The following is a 10,816-nucleotide window of genomic DNA, read 5'->3' on the forward strand; positions in this document are numbered from 1 at the left end:
GAAAAAATGAAAATGGCTCCCAATCAGAGACAGGGGGTCAGTTCAAGTGACGAATGTAGTCTCTGACCTCTCAGATTAATGTGCCACTTCACTGCAGGCAAGTCTTCTCCTATGGATACGGTGTATCTCACCTAACTGGGATCGATATCCCTCAACATCCTGCACACAGTCAGCCATTAATCTTCACATCAAAGCTCTCAGTGGCCATGCAGCCACACCACCCCAAGTGGAGCGTGCTAATAAACAGAGACAGCCATGCAGAGGAGATGTACACACAGGCCTTTCCCTTTTCAGCACCTTGTTGAAGATTCATTACATTCAAATGGGAAAATAACTCATGGAGCCAGTTCTACTGCTCTGCCTGGCCAAATCAAATGCTGTCCTGTCCCTCTCTACCAGCTGTCCAGTGAATAAAGGATCAACTCCGTGACAACTCCGAAAGAACTGAGAGAGAGAGAGAGAGAGAGAGAGAGAGAGAGAGAGAGAGAGAGAGAGAGAGAGAGAGAGAGAGAGAGAGAGAGAGAGAGAGAGAGAGAGAGAGAGAGAGAGAGAGAGAGAGAGAGAGAGAGAGAAAGAGAGAGAGAGAGTGAGGTGTTTTCCAATTTTTAATTATCTTCAGTGAAGCGAATGTTTAGTCTGCCTTTTTCTGGACTCAGTAAAGCTATTTACTAAATACCCTCTGAGGTGGTGGGAGCAGCACGCTGTTTGCCGCTCCGTCTCTGAGAAAGCTGTGTGGGCCCCTGTACTCCCGGTATAGCTTTCTCCTCCCCATGCAAACAGCTGCATCACCACCGTGCTCCAGCTAATTACGTCTCAGTCCGTCTGATGAGAGCCGTGGCTGTCAGGCCCCTCCACGCACTCAATAAATCACCGCTCCGCAGGCCAGCCTTATCTGATTGGACGAGGAGAGGTGCCTGAAACTCCCCTATCTGTGCGACTCAGATACTCTCCCCTGCTCTCGGGCTGGCAGGGCTAATCTTGCTTTCTCAGAGTCTATTCTGCTCTCCACCATCTGCTCTGAGTCGCGTGTGGCCAATCTGCAACGTCGCCTCAAATTGAATCTTCTGCGATGGTGGTTAGGTGTTTACCACACGCACTGTCCCCAAAGTCCCGCTGGGCACACTGGATACGTGACACACTAAGGTGACTCAATTTCTCGTCTTAAGGTCCCCCCTCCCCCTCCCCCCCAAAAATAATAACTCTGTATACATACTTTTGGGTGATGGACAGGACACTGTAACCTCCAGAATTATTTACTCAGTTATGATTGTGTTGTGTGTTCTGTTGTTAAATTGGAACCATAATAACATTTTTAAAAAACGATTCCATGAATCAACTAGGCTACACAAGTTAAATGGAAAATGTTGCGTCTTCATTCTCTGACCATGACCAACCAAGCAAGAGGATCCAGGAGAAGTGTCGGGTTTCAATACCATTCCACCCGAAGCCATAAGATTCACTAGTCTGTTCAGTACAGATCCAGGTGTTTTGAAATAGCTCTGCAGTAATAACCTGCAGGATCACTTCATGGAGTTTCATGTTTTCATTGTGTATGTGTGTGAGCATCTCTATAAACAACATATAAATACTACAACCCCCTTCCCCCTCGTCCTATCCTCACCCCCACCCCCTCATGTTCCCTGTGGTGGGGAACCTTGTAACAGCGCCACTGTGATTATTACATTGGTTTCCATGGCAACCCCCCAGAAACAGGAGAACAATGCCATAGTATGCCAATCGAAAACCTTTAGTAGAAGCAGGCGCACATCCATATTGTCATGCCAATAGACACAATTTAAATCATACTCATACATCTATTTTTTTTTTGCCAGTTGGAGGCGAAAAGAACCCGCTTTGAACAAGGAGGTGATTGGTTTCCCCTAATCTGGTTTCTTTGACACCATCTATATTTAACAACACGTTTCTTATAAGTAAGGTGCTTCGTCATGGTATATGATAGTCAGTGGATTGCGTCGCAATCAGTTGCGAAAGAAAGTACAATACTGTAAATTATGATTGAGATTATTCATCGATACGCAAATACATCTACAATGACATCAATCTACGTTGAGCCCTGTGTGTTGTTTTTGGAATACAAAACTGTTTGTCGGATTTAAAAAAAAATCGAACTGCTTCACTTTCCCATGCATCAATGAGTATAGTTAGAAACTAGAGACTATGAAAAAGGTTTAATTTCTCATCTGTGGGCAAAAATCCACTCTTCGGCCATCAGCATCAAATATGTTCCTCCTTCACACTGAAAACCACCTGTAGGTTTGGTGTCCTCATGGTACTCTAATCTAAATATGCCTACAATATACAATTTAAATGATAGGATACCGTGTACTGGATGAGCAACACAGGAGGTGGAGGTGGATAAGCAGTGAAATAACAATTATAAAAGTAACAATAATATGCCATTTAGCAGATGCGTTAAGCCAAAGCGATTTACAGACATGTGTGCATACATTTTACATATGGGTGGTCCCTGGAATCAAACTCGCTATCCTGGGGTTGCAAGTGCCATGCTCTTATCAACATCGGAGGAAATGGTAGATTGATGAAAACTACTGTAATGGTGCACATTGACTATTGATTTCAGTGTGGGAACACTGGTTGTTAGTGAATATTCATTGGTTGCCCTCTTGCACCCACAGACCCCTATTGTGGAGTGCAGAAGACCCTCGTTTGAGAAAACATGGGCTCTGATTGTACTTTCTAGAGAAATTATAGGTATTCGCTCCAGCCCAGAGCCACCGCCCACTCCCACCGCACTTCCATCCCCCAGGAACCCAAAGACCATGGCTGTAAATAACAGCTACTGCTGAGCCTCTGGACAACAACAACACAGGGCGAGAGGACAACAGCAATATGCCTGTCAATCACCCAGCATGGTGCTTAGTCCAGATCAAGCTCTGCAAAGCCCAATGACTCACGCACGCAACAGGAGAGAGCACCAGCGGAGCATCTAATATGGATTACTGGGCTTTGTTCCATAGAGCACACTCAGTGAGGGTCTCTGTAGGATAAAACACTTTAGCCTCAGTGCACTTGAACTCCAAAGCACCTCTTGAACTCCAACATGGAGGATAACACAGTAATAAAAAGCATGTAAGCCAACCATGTAGATCCTGTTGTGTTGAGAGACCAACTCTGCTAACCTGCAAGGAGCCGTGTGTGTGTGTGTGTGTGTGTGTGTATGTGTGTGTGTGTGTGTGTGTGTGTGTGTGTGTGTGTGTGTGTGTGTGTGTGTGTGTGTGTGTGTGTGTGTGTGTGTGTGTGTGTGTGTGTGTGTGTGTGTGTGTGTGTGTGTGTGTGTGTGTGTGTGAGAGAGACATGCATTTTGAGAGCGTGGGAGATCACATTAGCAAGTTTTGTCTGAGCTCAGCTGACCTCCATTATCCATCTGCCCACGCAACCTGTGGGTGACTGTGGAATGCAGAATGTCTGTATTGTACAGTACATACTAGTAAGAATTTCCACTTCACTTAATGAAGTCTTACACGTCAGTCACATCAGCAGCGTCCTTGTGTTTTGGTACACCAGAAGTACATTCATTTCCAATGGGACACTGCATTTGTCTTGCATATATCCAATTTATGCATCTAATTGTATGAGTAGAGTTGAGAGAAATAGTAGCGAAATGTGAATGTTGAACTGCTGTTGCACACATATCCAGTAACATTTTTAATAAAAAAAGTTTGACTTATTTGCCAAGTAGCATAAATGTTATTTCTTCGATAACATCTACAAATGTATTGTGACAGCATATACTATCACCTATAAATATACAGTAGTTGCAAGCAGCAATGAATGAGGGTCACATGATGCAGAAAGGGCACGATCAGTTGGATAACAAAGCAAGCACTGAAACTATCTTCCTTTACGTGCCTTCAGAAAGTATTCAAACCATTGACTTTTTCCACATTTTGTTGTGTTAAAGTGGGATTAAAATGGATTTATCATTTTTTGTTAATGGTTTACACAAAATATTCTAACGTCAAAGTGGGGGGAGGGGAAGTATAATATTTGTAAAACATTTATTATGAGTCAATACATGTTAGAATCACCTTTGGTTTACAGAAGCTAGTCTTTCTGGGTAAGTCTCTAATACCTTTTCAAACATGGATGGCTCAACATTTGCTCAGAATTCTTTTCAAATGTCCTCAAGCTCTGTCAAATTGGTTGTTGATCGTTGCTAGACACCCACTTTCAGGTCTTGCAATAGATTTTTAAGCAGATTTAACCCTTGCTTAGTCTTAACATTCTGTATGCTCCCCTTGTCCTAAGGGTAAAACATGACCTGCCTTCACTAAACCCCTAAAAGAAAGCAGCTTATTTGAATTTTAAACCCCAACTCTATTTTGCATAAAGAAATAACCTGCCATTCATCACAAACTTTGTGAATATCTGGATTTTCCCTCTTCACAATGCAGAAAGACTGCATTCAATCAGTGGACACCACTCAATTCATTACAACACACCTGTTATAATTGTTTTCTTTACTAAAGTAGAGGTTTATTATTATTATTATTATTGCTGAAGTTACTGCATAGGTGTAAAATAAAATAGCAAGAGATATCACTTGTATAGCCTAAGAAAGTAGCAGAAATGTGCAGAAAGTATTTTTGAATGCATTGTATTGAAGGGAAACAATAACAGTCTTGAATTGTAGCCTGTCAACTATGTGTCTGTCTATCCCTGTTCTCTCCTCTCTGCACAGACCATACAAACGCTCCACACCGCGTGGCCGCGACCACCCTAATCTGGTGGTCCCAGCGCGTACGACCCACGTGGAGTTCCAGGTCTCCGGTAGCCTCTGGAACTGCCGATCTGCGGCCAACAAGGCAGAGTTCATCTCAGCCTATGCCTCCCTCCAGTCCCTTGACTTCTTGGCACTGACGGAAACATGGATCACCACAGATAACACTGCTACTCCTACTGCTCTCTCCTCGTCCGCCCACGTGTTCTCGCACACCCAGAGAGCTCCTGGTCAGCGGGGTGGTGGCACCGGGATCCTCATCTCTCCCAAGTGGTCTTTCTCTCTTTCTCCCCTTACCCATCTGTCTATCGCCTCCTTTGAATTCCATGCTGTCACAGTTACCAGCCCTTTCAAGCTTAACATCCTTATCATTTATCGCCCTCCAGGTTCCCTCGGAGAGTTCATCAATGAGCTTGATGCCTTGATAAGCTCCTTTCCTGAGGACGGCTCACCTCTCACAGTTCTGGGCGACTTTAACCTCCCCACGTCTACCTTTGACTCATTCCTCTCTGCCTCCTTCTTCCCACTCCTCTCCTCTTTTGACCTCACCCTCTCACCTTCCCACCCTACTCACAAGGCAGGCAATACGCTTGACCTCATCTTTACTAGATGCTGTTCTTCCACTAACCTCATTGCAACTCCCCTCCAAGTCTCCGACCACTACCTTGTATCCTTTTCCCTCTCGCTCTCATCCAACACTTCCCACACTGCCCCTACTCGGATGGTATCGCGCCGTCCCAACCTTCGCTCTCTCTCCCCCGCTACTCTCTCCTCTTCCATCCTATCATCTCTTCCCTCTGCTCAAACTTTCTCCAACCTATCTCCTGATTCTGCCTCCTCAACCCTCCTCTCCTCCCTTACTGCATCCTTTGACTCTCTATGTCCCCTATCCTCCAGGCCGGCTCGGTCCTCCCCTCCCGCTCCGTGGCTCGACGACTCATTGCGAGCTCACAGAACAGGGCTCCGGGCAGCCGAGCGGAAATGGAGGAAAACTCGCCTCCCTGCGGACCTGGCATCCTTTCACTCCCTCCTCTCTACATTTTCCTCCTCTGTCTCTGCTGCTAAAGCCACTTTCTACCATTCTAAATTCCAAGCATCTGCCTCTAACCCTAGGAAGCTCTTTGCCACCTTCTCCTCCCTCCTGAATCCCCCCTCCTCCCTCTCTGCAGATGACTTCGTCAACCATTTTGAAAAGAAGGTCGACGACATCCGATCCTCGTTTGCTAAGTCAAACGACACCGCTGGTTCTGCTCACACTGCCCTACCCTATGCTCTGACCTCTTTCTCCCTCTCTCCAGATGAAATCTCGCGTCTTGTGACGGCCGGCCGCCCAACAACCTGCCCGCTTGACCCTATCCCCTCCTCTCTTCTCCAGACCATTTCCGGAGACCTTCTCCCTTACCTCACCTCGCTCATCAACTCATCCCTGACCGCTGGCTACGTCCCTCCCGTCTTCAAGAGAGCGAGAGTTGCACCCCTTCTGAAAAAACCTACACTCGATCCCTCCGATGTCAACAACTACAGACCAGTATCCCTTCTCTCTTTTCTCTCCAAAACTCTTGAGCGTGCCGTCCTTGGCCAGCTCTACCGCTATCTCTCTCAGAATGACCTTCTTGATCCAAATCAGTCAGGTTTCAAGACTAGTCATTCAACTGAGACTGCTCTTCTCTGTATCACGGAGGCGCTCCGCACTGCTAAAGCTAACTCTCTCTCCTCTGCTCTCATCCTTCTAGACCTATCGGCTGCCTTCGATACTGTGAACCATCAGATCCTCCTCTCCACCCTCTCCGAGTTGGGCATCTCCGGCGCGGCCCACGCTTGGATTGCGTCCTACCTGACAGGTCGCTCCTACCAGGTGGCGTGGCGAGAATCTGTCTCCTCACCACGCGCTCTCACCACTGGTGTCCCCCAGGGCTCTGTTCTAGGCCCTCTCTTATTCTCGCTATACACCAAGTCACTTGGCTCTGTCATAACCTCACATGGTCTCTCCTATCATTGCTATGCAGACGACACACAATTAATCTTCTCCTTTCCCCCTTCTGATGACCAGGTGGCGAATAGCATCTCTGCATGTCTGGCAGACATATCAGTGTGGATGACGGATCACCACCTCAAGCTGAACCTCAGCAAGACGGAGCTCCTCTTCCTCCCGGGGAAGGACTGCCCGTTCCATGATCTCGCCATCACGGTTGACAACTCCATTGTGTCCTCCTCCCAGAGCGCTAAGAACCTTGGCGTGATCCTGGACAACACCCTGACGTTCTCAACTAACATCAAGGCGGTGGCCCATTCCTGTAGGTTCATGCTCTACAACATCCGCAGAGTACGACCCTGCCTCACACAGGAAGCGGCGCAGGTCCTAATCCAGGGACTTGTCATCTCCCGTCTTGATTACTGCAACTCGCTGTTGGCTGGGCTCCCTGCCTGTGCCATTAAACCCCTACAACTCATCCAGAACGCCGCAGCCCGTCTGGTGTTCAACCTTCCCAAGTTCTCTCACGTCACCCCACTCCTCCGCTCTCTCCACTGGCTTCCAGTTGAAGCTCGCATCCGCTACAAGACCATGGTGCTTGCCTACGGAGCTGTGAGGGGAACGGCACCTCAGTACCTCCAGGCTCTGATCAGGCCCTACACCCAAACAAGGCTCTGCGTTCATCCACCTCTGGCCTGCTCGCCTCCCTACCACTGAGGAAGTACAGTTCCCGCTCAGCCCAGTCAAAACTGTTCGCTGCTCTGGCCCCCAATGGTGGAACAAACTCCCTCACGACGCCAGGACAGCGGAGTCAATCACCACCTTCCGGAGACACCTGAAACCCCACCTCTTCAAGGAATACCTAGGATAGGGTAAGTAAGGGTAAGTAATCCTTCTCACCCCCCTTCTCCCCCAAAAAAAAAAGATTTAGATGCAAGTGGCTGTTCCACTGGATGTCATAAGGTGTATGCACCAATTTGTAAGTCGCTCTGGATAAGAGCGTCTGCTAAATGACTTAAATGTAAATGTAAATGTAAATGTTGAATTGTTTTGGCAACATAGTGATATGTTCTTATATACTGTACAATAAGGATTTAAACTACAAAATACTAGTCTTCTCCAACTGTGTTTAAACAACAACAATAGATATGAATAAAATAAGATAATAGATGCAAAATGTGAAGAACATAAATCAACCAAGTCTAATTAGCACATGTAGGACAGTATGCAAGTTTGTGTGCATGGAGTTTGCAGATGTATTTCTCACATGTGCAGCACATAGTATTTGTTTTACAGTCCTTCTTTGGGGGGCATAATTGGCATCTCCTCCTCTTGCCTGCCCCAGCTGCAGCCTCGGGTGGATGAGTACAAGATTCAGCCCCCTGAACAGCTTTCACAAGTGCTGCAGAGGCTGCTGTGCAGTGGAGGTGCTCCCTTCTTTGAATGCATGGGGTTACAAGTGCCTTTCCCAGCTGCTCCAGGAACACCCTCCTCTTGTTTCACTTATCAGGCATCTAGGTAGGGTTGATCTTGTTCCATATCACAAAGGCATTGTATGAGGACACATCAATGTTATGGAAGATGACCAGGGGCAAGCAGGCAGTCATGGTCCTGCAGCTGTAAGTTCCAATCACCTTGTCCAGGTTGTCCACACCTCCTTTGTTGTGGTTGAAGTCCAGGATGATGGCTGTCTTCCTGTCCTCACGATCACTGATCTCAGCCGTTTTGTGCAGTGTGCTCAGGAAGACCACAGTCTTGTTCCTCTTTGGGAGGTAAGCAACTAGAATGGTGGTGAGGGTGAAGGTAAACTTTGATGAGAAGGCCTCTCTTCTTACAAGTGCAGGGGGAGCTCAGGCTTGTTCTTTCTAACTGTGCCAACCATGGCGATCTTACTCTTCAGGAGCTGCTGGCTGAGTTCATAAAAGGTGAAGAAATTGTCACACGCTACATTGTGTCCCCTCAGTCCATCTGTCACATCAAGTACAACCCTCATCCCCTGGCTCTTCTCCGGGCCTCCACCGGCTGGCTTCCCTGTGTAGACTTGCAACTTCCAAGAGTAGCTGGATTGTGCGTCAGAGGCCAACCGTAGCTTGATTCCATACTTTGCTGGCTCGCTGGGCATATACTGCCGGAAAGTACAGCAACCTTTTGACAAAAGAGATTACTAACAGTAATTTGTATCAGTGTCACAGAAAACAATCACATTCAGGCCCAGGGTTATAGAGGTATGACAGACGCTCCATCCACTTCCCCCAGACCTCTCGTATGGCCACCAGTTTGTATCTCACACGTCTCGCAGGTCTTGACTCTCGGTTATCAAAGCGTATCGTGGCACGAAACATCGGCCTTCCACTCTCTACATCACAGAGACTACATGTAGCCTCGCCTCGGGACCTATACACACCCGCTAAGATTAGCAGCCCTATGTAGGCACGCAGGTCAATCACATCCATCCTTTTCCAGTTGTCTCCATATTCACAGAAACACTCAATTTGTCATCTCCAGGATGATTCTTCCGATGGCTGGTGTGATGAACATGTAGAATGTTGAGGTGATGTCCTGGGCATGGGCAACTGCATGTCTTGTGGGCCCTGGAGTCATCCTTATGACATTTTGGGCTGCTATCCTGCCATGGATGTCATATGGTGACAAGGACCATGTTATTTTGCTGTTCTTTGACAAAAATTGTCTCTTTCAGCTTGGGGGATTTCTTCTTCATCTGAAGATGATGCATCGTGCTCTGGTTTGTATTCTTCCCCATATTCTTCTTCAGATTCCTCCTCCTCTTCTAAATCGTTGTTTTCTTGTTCCTCCTGGACTTCTGAAAAAATCAGATCTACGACCTGTTGGGGACTGAAACGTATACTCATGGCTTCAGCAAAGAGACATCTGGGGGGACTGTCATCTGCAGCACCTTTATAGACTGACTGCATTCCCATTAGTAAACAATGCTTTCAAGAAATGTTTATTTTGTCTGAAATTGTTTTTAATTCTGTGAACTTGAGTCGTGTGGGGTCGTGGAGGGGAGATGCTGCACATGCACAAGCAAGTTTTCTCAATGTGTGTGTGTGTGTGTGCCCTTGTGGTTTTTGTGGTGTGTAAATTATTTTATAACAGCCGGGTCAAAAATGACCCTAAGACAATCTTTGTACCCTGGTGGTGTATAGCTTGTACCCTGGTGGTGTACAACAAATGCGATGTTTCACTTTTTCTAATGTTGAGGTCACTCTAGGAAAAGTTATCAAATGTCAAGTTGAAAAAATATAATTTATGGGGTTTTCTCTGGTGTTAAAATAGTGGTGGGTAATGTTTGACCCTTAAGACAACACAAGGGTTAAGTCAAAACTGCAACTCTGCCACTCAGGAGCATTTATTGTCTTCTTGGTAAGCAACTCCAGTGTAGCTTTGGCCTTGAGCTTTAGGTTATTGTCCTGCTGAAAGGTGAATTCATCCCCCAGTGTCTGGTGGAAAGTAGACTGAACCAGATTTTTACCGCGCTTAGCTCCACTACATATATTTGTTATCCTAAAAAAAACTCCCCAGTTGGCTACGTGATATGGCACGTAGCCTTATAGACTACTGAACACTGTAACATGGCCTAATTCAACAAAAAATATGATCATCTGTTCTTTCGAAATGCATTTTCTTTGTTTCATAGCCTGCTGAAATGAAATAATATGGATTTGTTTGCACTGGTTTTTATTTGTGTCAAAAACACAAATTTTTGTTTTGAGGACACAGCAACAACAACCAAATCGAACAACATTTCGACTGACTGCAACACCTGTGGCAAATACATGCATTCAGTATAGTTGTGTAATTGCGTAAAATGTTATGAAGCATTGATGCAGTGACGCTGTCGGTATGACTGAGGCATGAGCAGGTAAACTACACTCCACACATTTAAAAAAAATAAAGGCAGACAGACAGACAATTATTTGGTTGCCATAGGTGTCACAAACCTCTGAAGAATGAGGGTGAAATTTGTCTGGGATCAGTCCCCTAGGGGCATCAATTATCTCAACATACTGTAAATATTTTCAGGTGGATATCTCTCAAATAGAAATCCACATTCCAGGACC

General features: G+C 46.2%; 1 pseudogene; it reads right to left on the reverse strand.

Moving 5' to 3' along the window:
* Positions 1–2,818: 2,818 nt before the first annotated feature.
* Positions 2,819–9,604, reverse strand: LOC127906229 (piggyBac transposable element-derived protein 4-like; annotated as a pseudogene).
* Between the last annotated feature and the right edge of the window lie 1,212 nt (positions 9,605–10,816).

Source organism: Oncorhynchus keta, chromosome 11 (assembly GCF_023373465.1).
Source record: "Oncorhynchus keta strain PuntledgeMale-10-30-2019 chromosome 11, Oket_V2, whole genome shotgun sequence".
NCBI classification, from domain to species: Eukaryota; Metazoa; Chordata; class Actinopteri; order Salmoniformes; family Salmonidae; genus Oncorhynchus; species Oncorhynchus keta.